The sequence below is a fragment of the Dicentrarchus labrax genome, unplaced genomic scaffold, assembly GCF_905237075.1.
Source record: "Dicentrarchus labrax unplaced genomic scaffold, dlabrax2021, whole genome shotgun sequence".
Classification (NCBI taxonomy): domain Eukaryota; kingdom Metazoa; phylum Chordata; class Actinopteri; family Moronidae; genus Dicentrarchus; species Dicentrarchus labrax.
Genome location: NW_026136704.1, coordinates 5,493,668 through 5,512,249, shown reverse-complemented (window position 1 = coordinate 5,512,249; position 18,582 = coordinate 5,493,668). Strand labels below are relative to the sequence as shown.

The 18,582-nt window shown below is 40.2% G+C and overlaps 1 long non-coding RNA gene across 1 annotated transcript in view; it reads left to right on the top strand.

Moving 5' to 3' along the window:
* Positions 1–18,582, top strand: part of LOC127362417 (uncharacterized) — a 33,727-nt gene that overhangs the window by 8,870 nt on the left and 6,275 nt on the right. The window lies entirely within an intron of this gene.

Below are 18,582 nucleotides of genomic sequence, written 5' to 3'. Positions count from 1 at the left end.
ATGGTTACTTTGTCACTTTGTTGATTCGCTCACTAGGTACAGCCTGCCACATCACTGGGCGCCCACTCACACTGTGGTCACAGTCAGTTGCTGTGGTTACTGTTGGAGCTTGGTTCTGCTGTTTTTCTTGCAAGGACAGTCTCGTTTGGCAAAACAACTGCTAGCTGTCCAATGCAATTTCATTTGTAGCTTTCGCAAAAAGGAAACTGTCCCTGCAAGAAAAACAGCAGAACCAAACTCTGACAGTAGCCACAGCCACTGCCTGTGACCACAGTATGAGTGGGCTACAAAGGACAGAACGTGAAATTAAGATGATTTGTTAGATTCCTTGTATTGGGATCTTGCTGATCAGATCATTTGTTCTGAAGATGTAAGTGCATAATGTATGTCAACCAGACAATCAATCTTGCTTCTAAATGTGACTTCTAAAACAAAAATCATACATTGTCTAACAGACCATGAGATCCTCACAATTACATCATCCATCATGGATAGTTCTACAACTTAACAGCTTGATTAGTAGGCCATTTCATCAAACTTATTTTCATTGCCTACCTGCTCTTAGTCACCATATGTTTCACTGAGCTGAATAGTTTGCATTACCTTAAATGATGATGTCTCATAAATCTGTCCTGGGAAACATTTGCTTCTCATTTAGCAACAGCGCTTGGGTTTGAGACGAGGGTTTGGTCCAGGGAGATGACCTCTCTAGTTTAAGCGGCACTCCATTAGCTTGGTATGTCGCAAAAAAGAGAGTGAACTGTCTCTTCCTGGGATGTACTGAATTATTAGCACACAGGCTTTCTGTAGTCTTTCGGAGTCGCAGACCTGTCTCATGTTGAGGACAAAGAAGGTGAAGATCCTTGAAAACACTTCACAGGCTTCTTCTACTTGCCATTAGATGGTAAATTACCAGGTGCCTGAAGATCTAGTTCAGCTGTCGAGATGGCAACAGTCATAACGGGTAGATAGTACACTAAAGCTTTCATCCCAGACTTATCGGCAATTCCAACTGAAAACAGCGTTAAAACAACACAGAGAGAGAACAGAAGAACAACCTCAGTGTCCACAAACTAAATTTGTTTCATGGAACGAAACTGTATGGCAAAGAGTAGTGAACATTCTGAGATAAGGTGTGAATGCAAGATGCTGAAGGAAGCAAGTGTGACGATGAAGAGTTTTATCCTAGGAATTCTTTTCATGTTGAATGATTCTGTAACGCAAGAAATTTGTCCAATGCCAATATTCTGTGTCAATGCAGAAAGTACAGTGCCCTGTAGAGAGGTGGAACATGCTTTCCGAGCAGATGGCGACATTTACATCACTCCGACTAAAGTGGTCCGTTGCCAATGTGAGGGCAAGGAGACTATAAATTTGTCTTAAAGCAGCAGTAAGTCATTTTTGTAAAAATGACTTTTGGTCATATTCACTGAAACTTTCCCTATATCCTGACAGTAGTACATGAGACAGATAATCTGTGAAAAAATCAGGTTCCTCTGGCTCCTCCTAGTGCTGCTAATGGCATTTACAAGAATCCACCGGGTCTAAATGACAACAACCAATCAATCCATTTTTTTTTTTGAGTCTCATTCTCAGGGAATCATATACGCTTCGGGACTCTTGGAATGAGATTCAACAATCAACTATCTTCAAGCCTTCAACCCAAAGCTTCTTTGTATCTTTCTGGACTCTGGGTTGTTTTCATCCAGGCCCAGTGGATTGTTGCAAATATCATTAGGAAAGCTAGAACGAGCCAAAATAACCAGATTTTTTCACAGATTATATGTCTCATGTCTCACTGTCAGGACACAGGGAAAAATATTTTTTTTCCATTATTTAAATTTTTATAAAAGTTACCTACTGCAGCTTTAAGGCTGCGAAGGTTGGATAGGCATGTAGCGCATCTGATTTTAATGCAGTTTATTTTATTTAAACAAGACTTCTGACCAGGACAGACAATTCCCATCATGGTCAATTGCTATAACCATAATCTGACCTCCTAATACCATACTTGCCATGTGAAGATACTGTATAAAGAAAGAAAAGACACAAAACATTGGCACTAAACATTATAAAACATGGTCACTGAAAATAATGCAGGTTTTATATTTAATATCAACATTCTGTCTGGCAGTAGAGTTTCTTTTGATTTTAATGAAGCTGAATAATATCAATGTTATGAGTACAGTTATGATCCCAATGTGGAGTTCTTGCAGTCTGTTGCTCCTCACACTTGGCAGATGTGGGGAAACTCCCTCAGATACACTTAAGTACTCCTACATTTGGGAATCCTTCTGCAAATATTTCAGCAGATCAAACACGTTACTTCTCACTCATCTCCCGCTAAATGCTTCACTTTTCTCTCCTCAAAATGATGGATTGCCTCTCTTTTGACAAAGTGCGGGTGAAAGGTGAGGTATTAAAAGCTGTCAGAAAGCTAAGTTGGAGTTTGGGACTCACAGATATGTGAGGTAATGTGTTGAGAAACGGGAGGAGTAAAAGCACGAAGCTGTTGGTGGTCCAGGAGTGTGTAAATATTGTAAGTGTTGGGACATTGTGCGTCAAAACACGCCGGAGCTTCGCAAGATTGCTAAGGAATGCAGAACCCCTGAAAAAGGTAACTTGTGGGTTATTCATGCAAATCGACACCTCTGACAGATGTGGGACTGGACAGAGCGCTGGCCCTCTATGGCAATTTCTTACAACATATTATATCCTACCCGTTCTTATAATTATCTCACACCTATTCTCACCACACACAATCATTCTAAGCACTGAGGAAAATCCCAACAGAGTAATGACGGGAGAGTTCTTTGTTCTGGACTCTTAGTGGAATCTCTAAGTGCTGACAGACAAGACCATTTAAGAACAGGAGCTCTTAAAATCAAACAGGACACACTCAGTGTTTAATTCTGTGGCAACATACCCGAGAGCTTGCCCTGACTCATCACACTTTCAAAGCTCGCTGGCACACCTCGCCGTGGGAATAACACTTCTCAACCCATCTCTGTTTGAACAGGTTGATTCCACTTTCTCTGTGCGCTGCGTTGGGCATTCAGCAGCTTTTCCGATTTATAATGGAGCACCGGCTGAATGCCCGAGCTCAGACTTCAAAAAGGGTTAATAAGTGTTGAATACATGTCCTAAGTGTGCACACGAATGCACCTACCCCTGCGTTTGAAGTTTAATATTAATCCTGTTTTATTGTTGACGGCCTGGCAGGTTGACACAGAGGTGTGGACAGCTAGTCATCGATAAAACTTACTGTTGAGCTCTTTCCCTGTAGATGTTTTCTATCTCACATTTGGATGCCGTGCTGCTCACGCTCAACCTAGTACTGTCAATACAGATTTAGATTGAACTGATCCATTTCAGTGATTCATGTTTGTGGATTAATTCTTGCTAGAGTACGTCCGTACTTGGTGATAATGGTGAGAGAAAAAAAGAGAAGAGCTGAAACTAATGTTTTCTCTTAATTTATCTGTATGTATTGTGTTTTGAATTAAACACATTCATAAATATATATCTAATTCGAGTTTCAACAATTAATTGATTAAATAAATAGTTGATTAGCAGGAAATCCATCTACAATCTACAATTTTAAGTCAGTTATCAAGCAGAAAAGCCAAACCTTTGTTGGTTTAAGCTCCTCTAATGTGAGGATATTCTGCTTCTTTTTCTTTCATGAAAGTGTAAATCTGGATTACTGTTGGTGACAAAAGAAGAATTTTGAAGAAGTCCGCCAAAAGCTCATGGAAATTGTTTTAGCTATTTTCTGACATTTCACATTTTTTGTCCCCCCAGACCAAAACAACAGAACCAATCAATAAAGAAATTAACTTTTTGTTAAAAAATATTTTAATCACTCAGTTTCTTATGTGAATCTTCATTTTAACCCCAAAATATCTTGAAGACCTACTAACCTATTTTGCAGGATAGTTCAGGTTTATTACACCGATCCTTACTGTATATTTATCATTTTGACCAATATTGTATTCTTAATAGTAACTGAGATAATCTGGTGAGATAAAAGTGTTGTTCCAAGTCTGAGTGTAATGAGCAATCAGTCGATCAGACAGTTTGTACCCAAATCAACAGATTCAGATTATACAGATTATCTGAACTACGTTGTTTGGAGGTAAAACTAAAGGTGAGCTCACCTGTAAAATCCCTCATTGTGCACAACTGCAGGTCAGTAGGGCAGTCAAAAGTTGAACCAGGAAGCTTGTCTATAAACGGTTGTGTGACGGTTTGAGCAATAATTTTACCATTGCCTTTGTTTTCCCTTCCAAATCAGTTTGACTAATCTGCGTATTTGTGCAAAACCTGTTTGACTGTCTTTCTGTGCATGTTTCTTGCCCCCTCTGACTTCTTTTTAGTGATGTTGTTGTGTTCTGAGATCTCAGTAGTTACACTTTTTCCCAAGTTGTAATAAACTGCAATGATCATTTAATTGCTAGAGGAGTGATCAGACTACGTTGTTTCAGCTCTTCAAGCCTGTAAAGATTAAAATGCTGCCACAGTTCTTGGGCAAAATATTATGCTCTTATTCACCAAAAAACATTGTAATACCATAACCCATTCTACGAAACCCTTATCAGTTTAACTCCATTACACATATCCATGCTGTAAGTCATACAGCTGATGATGCAGGTGTTCTCTAGAGACTATCCCAGTCCTACCAGTCTAATAGGAATTCAGTCACGCATCAGTGTCCGCAGCTCGCTCTCAACACCCCCTGTTCGTGTCAGAAAACAAAGGCTATGGGCGTCCCCGCTATACATAGCCGCTGGGGCAACCGGACAACACCTCTAAAGCAAACAGGCTTACCAGCTCTTTATAACAGCAGCATAATGCTCAGCCTTTGTCCTTTCCAATCCTCCACCCTGGTCCTCCTGCTCCATAACAGGTGCCGCTTGAAGTTGCTTTTCTGATTCATTGTTTCTTCAATTCCAAAAGCCCATCTCTTTTTATATTTGCCCTCCTAGCTGACTTTGTAGGTGACTTTCTCTAAATGTACTCAACAAACCTGCAGCCTTTTATTTTATGTGGTGCAATGAAAGCATGGTTTAGCATTAGTGTGCATTTGTGTGTGCACTTGTGTTTGCGCTGCTACTTCTATGAAAGGACACAGGTCCTTCCTGTGAGAGATGACACCGCTCTGTCTCTGCCCTGTTTTGCTGACTCTGATGTGGGTGAGACAAATAATCAATTAGATGTGATTTAAATCATTTTCAATTAGAGGTGAAAGAAAATACTGAAAAATATTGTATAGCGATTGTTTTGTAATAATTGTATTGATTTTCAAAAACACTGTTGATTTTTTTTGTAAACGTAAACTGAGGACTATGATAAACACAAATGCAAATTTGCCAGTACACAGCCCTATTATCAATGCTGTTGTTACATTTTCAATGTGTAGTTTTCATTAATTTTGTATATGTGTAAATGGTTAATGGACCTGTACTTGTATAGCGCCTTTCTAGTCTTGCGACCACTCAACAGAAACTAACAGTCATACACACTCACAGTCACACACCGATGCACGGCATCAGGAGCAATCTGGGGTTCAGTATCTTACTCAAGGATACTTTGACATGTGGCACCAGGAGCCGAACCCACAACCTTCCGATTAAGGAACGACCTGCTCTGCCTCTGAGCCACAGCCGTGTATGTGTACTTTATCAAAGTTTGAATAGAAAATGATTGCAGCCATGGTAACTTTCCTGAGATGTAAAATCCTGTCGTATATCATCAATATATCACAGTACAGTGTTTGGGCATTTGACGATCTCTCAAAACTTCTGGTGAAAGAAATACATTTTGCTGCTGTGGTTTATGAACTACATTCGTGGAAAAGATGTCAGATCTACATTAATGACAACTTATCCTATTAAATATCCGGCGTCAGGTTTAACAGATGCACAAACACATTGCTATCAAAGACACAAGTGAAAGTAATGACGTTGAGGTCAGAGTAGATTCAACCAAGTTCAACCACAGGTCAGCTGGAATTAGTAACCATTGTTAAGATGACATGATTAATGTTTCCTTTACCTCTTCCTCTTTTCCTTAATCTTTTGGTGCTCATCCATTGGTGATGAAAAATAATTGATATTGACATGTTGGATTTGTATGGAGGAAATAAGCTAGTTGGAGAACATACCACACATGCGTGAAGTAATATACGTTTGTTATTCCCCCTAAACCATCACTTGACCCTTTGCTGCCCCCAGTGACCCTGAGCATGGAGTCATGGGTTATACGATCATCATGCAACCCATGTAAACAGATCTCTGTAACGGTCCCCTGGAACTGTTGTATAATCTCAGTGCCAGCCTCAAACTGTTGTTTATCTTTGCATTTTAAAATAATCAACGTGACTGTTTCTAAAATTATTCACATCACAATTTTCTCCTTTGCTTAACGTGTGGATAGCTCTGGGCAAAATAAACTTAGTTAAAGTTAGGAATGGTGATTATGGTCAGGTAAGAGGGAAAATGTTCTACATGTAAGATTCTGAAACATTTAACATATTATTTTATGTATTAATTAGTTTTTATTGCCGGCAAGTTAACAGGTTGTAATTAAAAAATTACATTCTCTGTTGCTTGTGGACAGATATTTATGTGTTTCTATGTAGGGATGTGGGTAGGATTTTCTACCTAATGGCTGCTAGTTTTACAGTTGAGTGTAATTCCTTTTTCAAAAAAATAAAAAATAGACAAAAACACAATAAAAGTTCAAGATGAATTTGACTGATGGCATATTATTCTTATTGTTAGTTTTTTGTTGTTGTTGTTGAATTTTCCTATAGATATCGCGAAAATATCATTATTATTAATTATTTTGACCATAACAATAAATTTAGGGAAAATCTGATATTCTAACAGCCCTAAGCAGCGGCTAACCTGAGTTCAAAGTCTTGAACTAAATGACCCCTTATTCCACACAGAACAGACTGTTTGGCAACCCAACTTTGCCTGACATTGCCATCGTAGCCAGGAGAAAGTGTTATTGAATTGACAACAATTTACTATCCTCTCCTGTCTTGTCGTTTTTAAAAGAAATGTTTTAATATTTATTTAAACAACAAAAAAGTAGTATAATGATAGTTCTTCCATTATTTTTTCATGAACTATAAAATATAGTTATTTGAAAACCGTCTATATGTTTCCATGTAGATAAGAAACATGTATTTCATGCTGAATTGAGCATATGACTACTTGAACATCAGATTTGATTGAATGATATCTTAAAATATAAATGCCATTGTGCTAAAGCTTTAGTGGCACATCTTAATTAATCACTGTCTTATAAAGGCAGTACCTCCCCAGTGTGATTATGATATGAAAGTGCTTATGTTGTCAGTATGTATCCTAACATGAACTTCCAAGCATTTCTTTTTTATTTTGACTCATACTGTTTTTGTGTTATGCTGTTTTTGTATAGACACTGTTTGCTCAAACGCTGTACTGGCAGGCCGAATGGAGAGATGAAAGGCAGCAAAGAAAAGAAAACATGTCAGTAACTGCTATGTTGATCCCTGTGCACCAGAAAACCCATACATCAGTCAGTCATGTAGGTGGTAGAGGTGCAGCAGCAAATAACTTACCAGAGCTAAAGCCATTGGATCATGAGAGTGCAAACATGATTATTGACAGAAACACAAAAGGAGGTTTAAGGTAGTCTCATCCCAGCTGTGTGAAATTTCAACCAAACGCAGCCATGTGCAAAGAAGGGGGGGGGGCAGGTGACAGTGTCAGAGAACATGAAGACCCAACCCCCCACAAGCAATTTGTATGTAGTTTCCTTTATTCTCTCTTCTTGTGGTTTTTAATCATGACCCAGTTTTGGGGGGACAAAGCCCCATGCACCCCTGTTGTGCTTATAATAGCTAGCAATTAATAGGGCAGCCCGTATTTCTGTGTGCGTGCATCTGTGTATACTAATCATGGGGCAACCTAATAATCCCTTTCTGTGACACAAAGGTGTTGCAGACATGCTGTCTTTACCTTTGCCTACCTCCTGCTCGTCTTTAAGCCTTATTGCCCTTGACACGCTGCCCTGCAAAGAATGAAGTCATTCCGTTTGTCTTACTCACTGTGGACAGAGTGGGGCACTGTTTCCCTACTTTGACTGCAGACACTCATGTGATTAAGCTGTGAATGGTGCTCCAGCCTCCAAGGGCTCACCATTGGGCTTTGTTGCTAGGTTTTACCGTCATGTCTATTGTGTCAGCAGCAATAAAGAGACATCTGTTTCTTAAGCTAATTCTGCTCATTTGCCATCCCTCTTTAAAGCGAGTGGCTTACCCAGAGACAACAAGGCACCGCCATCATTCAGTTCATCTTGTCACTTTTGTTTTGCCAACCTGTCCAAACAGATTTACTATTACCAAAATGAAGTGCATGAAAGAATGTTGAAACAAGTTAATGAGACGAACAAAGGTCCCAGGATGGAGACCTCATTTATAATGACACAAGCTGAGCATTTCTAGGCCTAAACCAACACTAGTATCCCTTGGGATTAACAATTAACAACACCGTTAGCAGGAAATGATTGCTCACTGCTGTGTGTGTAGCTGATCTATGTACTAGAGCCCCAGCTGAGCCTGGGGTTGTTCTGAAACCATTTACTATTATGGCACTGCTTTAGCCTAAACATGTGGAGATAGATTGTAGCCAGACTAGTGTGTTGAACTCACTGGGTGAGGAGAAGCCATGAGGAGTTTATTTTGAAAAATACCAACAGAGATGACATCAGCAGAATGCCTCACTAAGATTCATAAGTTGTGATTGCTTAGCTTTGATTTTCAGTATCTGGCCCTTATGCCTCTGTGCTTCGTTGACAAAAGGGATCATTGATGATTTACAGTCACGCACAGTTTGACAGTAATGTCATGTAATTTAAGTTGTTTTATCCTCTTTGATTTAGGCTCTCTCTACTGTGAACTGTTGCTACAATGAGCCATCCCTGCACAGATTCAGCTGCTATATACATTCAGTCACCAGTTTATTTGGTTGTTGAGGTTTTAGACAGGTGATTAAAATTTCATGTTGGAGGCTGTAGTTTTGGTGCTTTTGAGTTTTAATGTGTTAACTCTTCGTTAAACAGTAATCATTGGTATATTATTATTGGGGTAAAACTGTTGTAAAACACCCTTTAGCTAGCTGTACTTGATAACTGGTAATGTACGGATGCTCTGTGGTGACACGTGAAATCGTACAGAATCAGACACCTTAATCATATTTGATAGCAATCACTGTCACCACTAAATTACTATGATATTCAGCGCATCTGCTATATTTTGCTTTTGTGACATCTTCATTATTCAATATATATATACTTACGGGTCTTCAACTAAAGTGAGAGCTTGGTTTTCCTGTCTTTTACCACTGCATTATTCAGAACATTAAAGTGCAACACCTGCAACCATAGTTTCCTTTTAAAGCCGGCACATGATAACCTTGCAAAGCAGCTGGACTCACAAAATCACATCAGGCAAGAATTCCAATTGTTGCCTGAATTCCATTGCCAAGCTTCAATCTACACGCTGCAGCCTAATCATCTGCCCAAGTATTTTTTGGAAGTGCTTGCCCTTTTCCAAACAGTTTCCAATGATGACTTCCCAGATGGCTCTCTGACGCAGATTAACCCACCTTGATGACTGTCCTGTGTCCACACTGTACTTCCTGAATCAATATATCCAAGCTACGATACCATGACCATGCCATGCATCAAATGACACGACGTTCAAGACCTCAGTATGCTTCAAACAAAGTACTTTTGGACAGCATCCATTTCTGAATCCATGGAACTGGAGGAGGCTGCGTTTGACAATTTTTGTAACTTCATGAAACAACTGATCTGACAATCATGCCCATTCTATGCAGCAGCTGGCCAGGTGTGTGTTGATGTTAAAGTAAAGCAGGGTTTGAACTTCTCTCCCAAGTTCCCTTTTTTCATTCTTCACACTAAACACCCTTAATCCCTTTGAGGATACTGTCGGAGTGTGTAAATCTGCACCAGTATCCCAATTTGTACGATTCATTGGGTCAAGACTTCGTAGACACGCAAGAGCGGCCATTTGGGAAAACACTTTTGCCTTTGGACATGGTTGTACGACATCAAGTTGTCCAGTTCATTTGAAGCATACTGAGACATTAGTGGAGTCCGGGGCAATATTCTGCAGCTCTGTTCATTCTTTGTTGTTCTTACTATTGATGTGTAGCTTCTTATCAAAGTCAGGTTCCATTTAGTACATCTAACTGAATAGCTTTTTTGTATACTCATAAAAAAAAACCTATTCATGTTCTTATCAGGTACAAACTCTCCCAAAACAACAAGATTTTTGTTTTGATGAACTTACTGCCTGTGTTAACTGATTAAAAAATTGATAAGTAATGTCACTATGGGTGTCAACTCCTAAAGCGAACAAAGCAAACACAGGGATTCCCCAAAACAAACACTCATGTCATTTGAACAAAAACAACAACGCACACTCTCACCTAGTAAGCACACACTCTGACACAAACAGCAGCGAGGCAAACACATGCAGAAGCGACAAGAATGAGCTGCAGAGCAAACGAGGGAGTGGAGCTTAAACCTTAAAATAATTCTCAGGCAGCGGGGCCCGTGGGTGTCAGGCTGAGCTCTGCCTCTCACCTTTTGAGTTGTGTTTGCGCACACATGTGTTTACTTGCCTGTCTGTGTGTATGTTTGCTCATAGGTATGGATAAAAGTGTAATGTTTGCTCTCTTAGTCTGCTTGACAGCTGTCTCTCAGCTAAAGCCCCATCCAGTTTTGGTCTTTCAGCGGCACTGAGTGCTAATGGAAAAATAAGCTTTGGAAGGAGAGGCAATCTGAGAGAACTCATTAATTAGCAGTCAGGCCTTTGTATTCACTGACTGTCAAATAGACTGTCATGGATCACTGTCTTAAAACTTCTTCCTCCACCCAGTCAATACTTACTTCAGGTAAATCTAACAAAGGTTATTGAAGACTTAAACAAGACACTTGTTGATTACAGTAGAATCTGATAATGTTCAGTCTGATGATAGCATCTGCATCTCTGGTTTTGCACTTCAGCCTCTTTTGGCTCTGGTCCATGTGTGACATACTGTAGGTCACAATCAATAAGACCTCCAAATGATAGGATAAGTGTTTTCTGATCGGATGCCTCTATCGGCATTGGCAGAAAATTTGAATCGTTATGTTTGAGTTTGTGTTTGTGTTGGAGTCCGCCATGTTTCTACATTAGCCCAGAACAGACAGACCTAACTGGCTCCAGATGGGGCCTTTTGTGTCTTGGGGGTTCCGCAGCCACTGTAGTTTCTCCTACATGCTTGGGAGGTGAGCAGTATTTAGATGCTTGCAATCTGCCACTTCACCATTAGATGTTGTATAGCACCTTTATAGTCTTCCAACCACTCAAGCACTTTTAACTACATGCCACATTCACTCAGTGATGGCAAAGTCTATCAAACAGAAACTAACTCATTCATACACATTCACACACTGATGCACAGCATCAGGAGCAATTCAGGGTTCAGTATCCTGCTCAAGGATACTTCGACATGTGGCAGATCGAACCAACAACCTTCTGATTAGTGGACGACCCGCTCTGCCTCTGAGCCACAGAACAATACATCTTTTAAATTTTTCATCATAGTGAAGCTAAAGAAAAAGACACCACCAAAATCATTAGGAAACATCCTCCTGGGACAATGAACATCCAGAGCTCACAACACCGTAGCAAGTAGTTTGAGAATATCCTGATCTGGATTGAAGTACTGGACAGACCAACTTTCAATGCCATTTGTAGGCTATGGCACATTGTGTATCAACAATGTTTATCAGTCAAAAAAATCAAGGAGCTTTGCAGTTGAGACAGTCAAACAAAACCAGTTGTTGTGCCTTGTTGTCTGTTGTTGTGATAGCAAAGCAGAGGGTTGAAACTACTTTTTTTATTTACATTGCCCTTCTGTTATTTTAACTTTAGTAATGGATCTGAATATTTCTTCCTCCACCTCTGGCCATCCCCGTTGTCATCTTGCGACCCAGCCAGACAGTTATCTGTGTAGATACACCGAGGGGCCTGCACCTCAGGGAACTTGCACTCAAAGTGGTGTTTAATCCCCCCTTCTCCCCTCCCCACCCATCCTCTCTCTCTTCCTCTCTGTCTGTCACATAAAGAGCAGTGCACATACTCCTGCTGCAGCAGACACACTGTCTTGTTAATTTCCTGATTGTGTAATTATATCAGGATGTTGTTTGTGCTATCAGAAATGTTGCTAGTCATTGTTTGGGCTGTGTGTGTTTGTGTGAGATGAGTGCCAGTGATAGCAAACCTTGGCTCCATGCTTGTGCTATCTAAGGCATCAGAGAGACAGCAGGTCCTACACTCTATGGCTTCTTCACATAACACACCCTTTCATCCAACTTTTTTAGATGATTGAGACGTATGGTGTCAGGAAAAAGTTGAAGCAGTTAAAATCTGATACGTCCTTGTTTCAGCTATGCAGAAACCTCAGGAGAAGGTGTGTTTGTGGGGTGGACGGATGTTTTTCCAAGGCAGAAATAGGACAGAGATCCTATCCAGCCCATTAACTGTAATTGTGCTTGTTTAGATTTCATTTGACGGAGAGAGTGGGGCCTGTACGAAGAAGGCAACGGAAGGGGAGGTGTCATCCTCTCACATCAGACATGAGGCTCTGGGGCCAAGAGAAGAGGAGGTGAAAATGAGTTTAGGTCACAACGAAAAGGGACTGCAAGATGGATGTGATAAGTTCCACTGCCTTTGCCCACCCTTCCTGGCCCTGGTGATGATAATCACTCAGCTTGTTTTGCCTTCACTACCTCATGATAGAAGCCAAGGGCTACATGACAAGACTCTAAACAAACACTTGAGATGATAAAGGACAGACGGCTGGTTCACACAAGTAAGGCTAGTCATGCTCTAAAAAGGCTATTACACTGGAGACACACTGAAACTGGTTTCAGTTTTTCCCTTATGACCCTGCATTCTTTCTTCATTACTTTTCTGGCAATCATGCAACATTAAAATAATCCTGTTAATCAGCAGTGTAGAATTGCTAGCAGACAGATGCAAACTATTTTGTTTAGCAACAGCAACATTTTGTAACCTCTATGAACACTTGGACGCAGAGAGTATAATTTGGGCTTGAGGCCGGAGATGAGTAGTATTCACTGAAAGTAAACTGGGGGAGGATTGAGGCAGCAGACAATCCAAACCATATCACTCATCAGGCTCCATTACTGTAAAGCTGGAAGTATAAGTCACACAGCAACTTGTCGCATTCTTTTGTTAGATATCGCGATAATTCGCTGCAGTTGTGGTTCAACAATCATCTGAGATCATTTAGGGTGTTTTGGCGCCCTCACTTTGACATGACAACAGTCTGCAACTAAAATTGTCTTGAACTGTGAGCGGTACAGAAATTCAGACATTTTTAAAGTCCCCATCTGCAGCCAGCTTCCGTGGCATCTGTTAATCGCTGTCTCCGACCAGTACAAGTACAGGTTACTCCCACCTACATGTCGAAAACAAGCTTGTACATGTAAGCATATGTTCTGTAAATGTTCCCTGCCAATAACTGCTGTCAGAATCCTTCCTGGACCTGTTTTGGAACACATTATGCAGTTTACAATCCAACATAATGGGATCACCCTTTAAATACCCTTTCAAACAGCTACACTAACAGGATGTGTGACCCATTCTTCAGCCATCTCCCTGATCAACCTGGCTGCACTGCGTTAAGTAGACACCTGATTTGATGGTCAAGCTTTGTCAGATCGTCACAGCTTAAGCCCCCCAGGGGATGAGCCACAAATCACCTGCTAAGACTCTTTGGAGTCAGAGCTGAGGAACTAAATCCCCAAGTTTACCTTTCTTACCTGTGCTTAGTCCTCTTACTGTGTGCTCACTTTGCAGGACACAGGGTTGTGTCCTGGAAAGGCCAGCTAGTAATCCAACACCTGCTGTAAGGACACCTGGTATCCAGATTTACTAAGATTGCATTGCAAGGGCAAGGACTGTTTTTACACCTCAGTTGCTATGCCTGAGAGCAGAGGTTTTGTTGTATTCATTAAGAACGTTAGAACGAGGATGTCAAGATGTAACATTAACTGTAATGTAAACGTTAATTACATGCCTAAATAACATGGCTTTGCTCTTGAGTTATTGGTACCTTGGTACTCTGTATAATTGATGCGCTCTTTGAGATCTGATTTCAGATTCAAGCATGGAAAAGTGTCAATGAAACAAAGATAGAAGCTATTTTGAAATGGCAAGTTAATCTTTACACTACCTTTTTGTGACCAGCACTATTGGCGAGTTCCCTTTTTTCTTTCATAACTATATAGCCATAGAGTTGCTCTGAATCACTGTGATGGCTTCACTAGGAAAAATGTATGAACAGTCAAAGCCAATTAGTGATTTGCATTTTACCGAATTTTGCACTTCTCATCTCAAACTCCAAAATGCTGTTAGTGATCTTAGCATAGTATTGTCCCTCAAGTTTACAATTACCTGTATAGTGAGGTTTATTTCTAGAATATTCTAGATGGCTCAGGAGGATCGCAAGGTTGGTTGTTCGATCCCCAGCTACTCCTGTCCTTATGTCAAAGTGTCCTTGGCCAAGACACCCCAGCCAAGAACCCCAGTTAGCTCCCCAGCCACAGAGATGCACAAGCCAGTCCCAAACCCTGATAAATGGGGAGGGTTGCGTTTGATTTTGCATAGGCCTAAATAGCCTAATCAAAATCAAATATCCAGATTTGATTTTGATTAGATTTTGTTTTTTTTATTGTATGTAGAAGACACAATAAATTAATTAAGCATACCAGCACCGCCATTGACGTTTTCCCCTTGATGCTTTGACTTTGTGAGTGGTTTGAAGAGTGCCAGTGCCTGACCATGTAATTATCCTGTTGGCTTCCATTGCCATGACATGATAATGAGTCATCAACAATCTGCCCTTCATCTGAAATGGATAACAAGGCTGTTGTCAACGTTTCCCTGACATCACTGATGCTAAATATTTCAATCCTTGCGTTGACGTGCTCAAGACTCAGACGGGACTCGACATACCATGCTCAGGGCCGCTCTTGTGCCACATTCACCCTTTCACACAGTGATGGCAAAGTCCATTGAACTAACTAACTCATTCATTCATTCACCAATGCATGGCATCGGGAGCAATTTAGGGTTCAGTATCTTGCTCAAGGATACTTCGACATGTGGCACCAGGAGCCGGGGATCAAACCCACAACCTTCCGATTAAGGAACGACCCGCTCTGCCTCTGAGCCACAGCCGCCCTGAATGAAAATGCGTCCTGGCCTGCTCACAGTCTTCCTGTCCATTGTATTCGGTCCTTGGACTGCCCGTTCAGGTGTCAACTACAAATGGAAAATGCAAATTTAGAATAAAATTAAAAAGAACGGAAGACATAAATTCTGTTTTATTTGACTATACTGTAAGTAACATTGTTATGCTTTTGCACTGCGAGAGCAGAGGAAACAGGTTGGACCAATCTTGATCTTGTTTTGTTTGATCCCATAATGAGCTCTACCTGCACAGAGCGTGCAAAATGACGAACTCTTACGCCTCTCACCCAGCCTTTCTTTAGGTACTTAATCACCTTCATGGGGATAGTTCCTCCTTTGGCTAACCTGCCCGTCTGCAGCGTGTGATCCCCCGGTAAACCGTACTTATCAAACTAAATACTTGATCCGGACCAGGTCGGCAGCTAAAGATGAAGGTCTAAACGGCCGGCTCAGAGCATTGTGATTACAGACTTAATAGAGGACAAACATCTTAGGGGGATATATGTGACCACTCTGCCCTGTGAATCCTACCTTTACTTGACCTGACTGGATTGCTGTCTAAGTGGCTCTTCTTAAGGTGTCCTTTCTGGCAAAGAAGCCTCTGTTCAGTCCATTTTTTTTCCCTTCTCAAAATACAGCGAGTTTGAAAATGAAGTCACACAGCTTTTCATTACTTTTTTATAACATGTTGGTGAAATAAGACCACTCAGGATTTATTTTGCTTAAGTTACAATCAAAAAGTTCATGAGAAAAAAAAAAACCCTAAGAGACCTATTCAAATTAGGCAAAAAAAACCCTACACATTTCCAGTAACAGTATTTTGGTACATCCAGCATGGGAAAATATGTTTTTCAAAAGAGATTCAGTTATTTTTTTTTAAACCCATAAGAGGAGATTTAGATTCCCACAAATGAGGAAAGGGTTTCGTAAACTTCCATCACTTGGTACCACAAATGGCATCATGAAAAAAAATCAATTCTTCCAATTTCTTAGTTTTATTGGGTTGGTGTCACAAATCTCAAAGCAAATAATCTACAAATATCTGCGATGACAGATACTGCTAGTACTAAGTGGGACAATAGAACTGAAGAAATAAAACCTAAAAAAAAGAATGTAGATTTTTTTTGTAATCAGCCAACCCTTTAACAGTCAGTGGGAAATGATCTGCAAGCATGCATGTTGCAAATATAGTATTACATGAATGCATTTACCAAAGCATTTTATTGCAAGGCATTTTGGCGGTAGCCTTTACGCTACCAGGTTCTGTTTTGTGTAATTCAGATAATGCTTCGTAGACATAGATACTGTGATATTTTCTACATCGGAAGACACAGATGCTTCACCTCAGAGATTGAAATTCCTCCCTGTCTGATATAACATATTTCAGCCAGTAGAGGGTATAGGTACTCCAAGAGGAGATCCTCCTACTCTCAAGCCTCATTGTGTCATTCCATACCATTACCTTGCAATACCATATCCTCCTCCTTTGTACAGTGTGTGTGTGTGTGTGTGTGTGTGTGTGTGTGTGTGTGTGTGTGTGTGTGTGTGTGTGTGCACTGATGTCATACCACCTCTCCAAGAGAGCAGCAGGAGTCACTGTCATTCTTTGTCACACCACTAAATGTGTTCAAATAAGTAACCCTCTCAAGTTAGAGATCTATTTCATGCAACCTATGGGTAAACATCAACACGAGATCTTTACAAAAACAAACAATTGTAACACCATTCATGATGAGCAAATCTGAGGAAGCTGAGTTTGTTAAATAGGGGGCTGATACTTTGAAAGGACCCACTAAGCCGCAATGAATCTGGTTGGGGTGGGGGTGGAGGCGTTTGGATATTTGTGTCAGGGTGCCTGCCTAGAAAGCCAGACATCAAATAGGCTCCAGCCAGAGGTGAAAGAGGGCTGAGCGGGTTAAAGGAAATAATTAGAGATCCAAAGGGTGCGCCTCAGAGCTCGCTGGGTTGATGGTGAGGCAGGCGTGTTTTCAAGAAGCATGTTGGTCATGGCTAATTATCTAACTTAGTCACAAGTGATGTTTTTTTTTTTTATAGTTTTACATCTTTAGCATGTTAGCTTCTATGCTTCACCTTGTTGTTTGTCATTGAAAACTGGTATTTAAGATCTGAAGGGAGAGCAGAGGGAAGCAGTCTTACTGACTTAGAGTCAGATTGTCCAACAACAGCTAAACAGTTCCTGCTCATGTATTTACTTTGGAACTAGCATTACATGTACTGTATGCGTGTCTTAGTAGTAACTCTAAAGTTCCCAAGACATTCAAAGAAATCAAATATTTTCAGCTAAGTGTACTTTCACTTTTTTGTAAATTAGCCAGAGCTGTTTTGAGTTTTACAAGGAATGAATGCTTTCTATTCAGTTGCAGGTTGGCTATTCAAGTCCTTGTTTCAATCTTCGAAGTAGACCAATCTGTCATTTGTAAATAGCAGGGCTTTGCTTTATAAGCCACATGACACAGAAAGCAACAAATGGAGGTTGGTGGCCAAGCGGAAGATCTAAAAATTACTATCTACTTAAGGACCATAATGTAACCTATAGGAGGTAGATGTATAGCATTATTATATTTGTATGAAATCAGAATAATAGATCAGCCACTTATAAGGCCAGATAAACTCACTCAAAACTGTCTTACCCTTCTAATTACACTATGATACAAGAAGTAAGCATTATTGTTGTTTCTCCCCAATAATACTTGACATTGACATTTAGCCTTTTATTACTCTTTTACTTCCAAAGGTAAAGTTGATTGCAGTATAAAAGTAATAGCCTGTAACATGCCAAACAGTAAATAAAAGGATCCATTAACAATGTTCCCTCAAGTACATAAAAAGAGCAGCCAGAGAAAACACAGCCAGATAGGGAGGTCAGGAGGCAAAAAGCTCTTTAACTTAATAGCTCAATTTTAAGTGTTGAACAATTGTAGAAGTGGTAACAACAGTTGCAGGTTACATAGATATTGACCCATTAAAATCAGTTAACATGCTGTTGGGTCAGTAATTACAAACCTTTGCTGTGTAGCCAAACCTTGTTCAAAGCCACAGAACTTTAATCTAGTGGAGATTCCAGTTTCTGTGATTTTAGCCTGTATAACTGTGTATTTGAACAGTTGAGCCATAAAAAATGTTTGAATACTTCACTCAATGTAAAAACTAATCTTCAATAAAGAGCTGAAACAAGCTGATACTGAATGAATATACTGTCTGACAGAGTA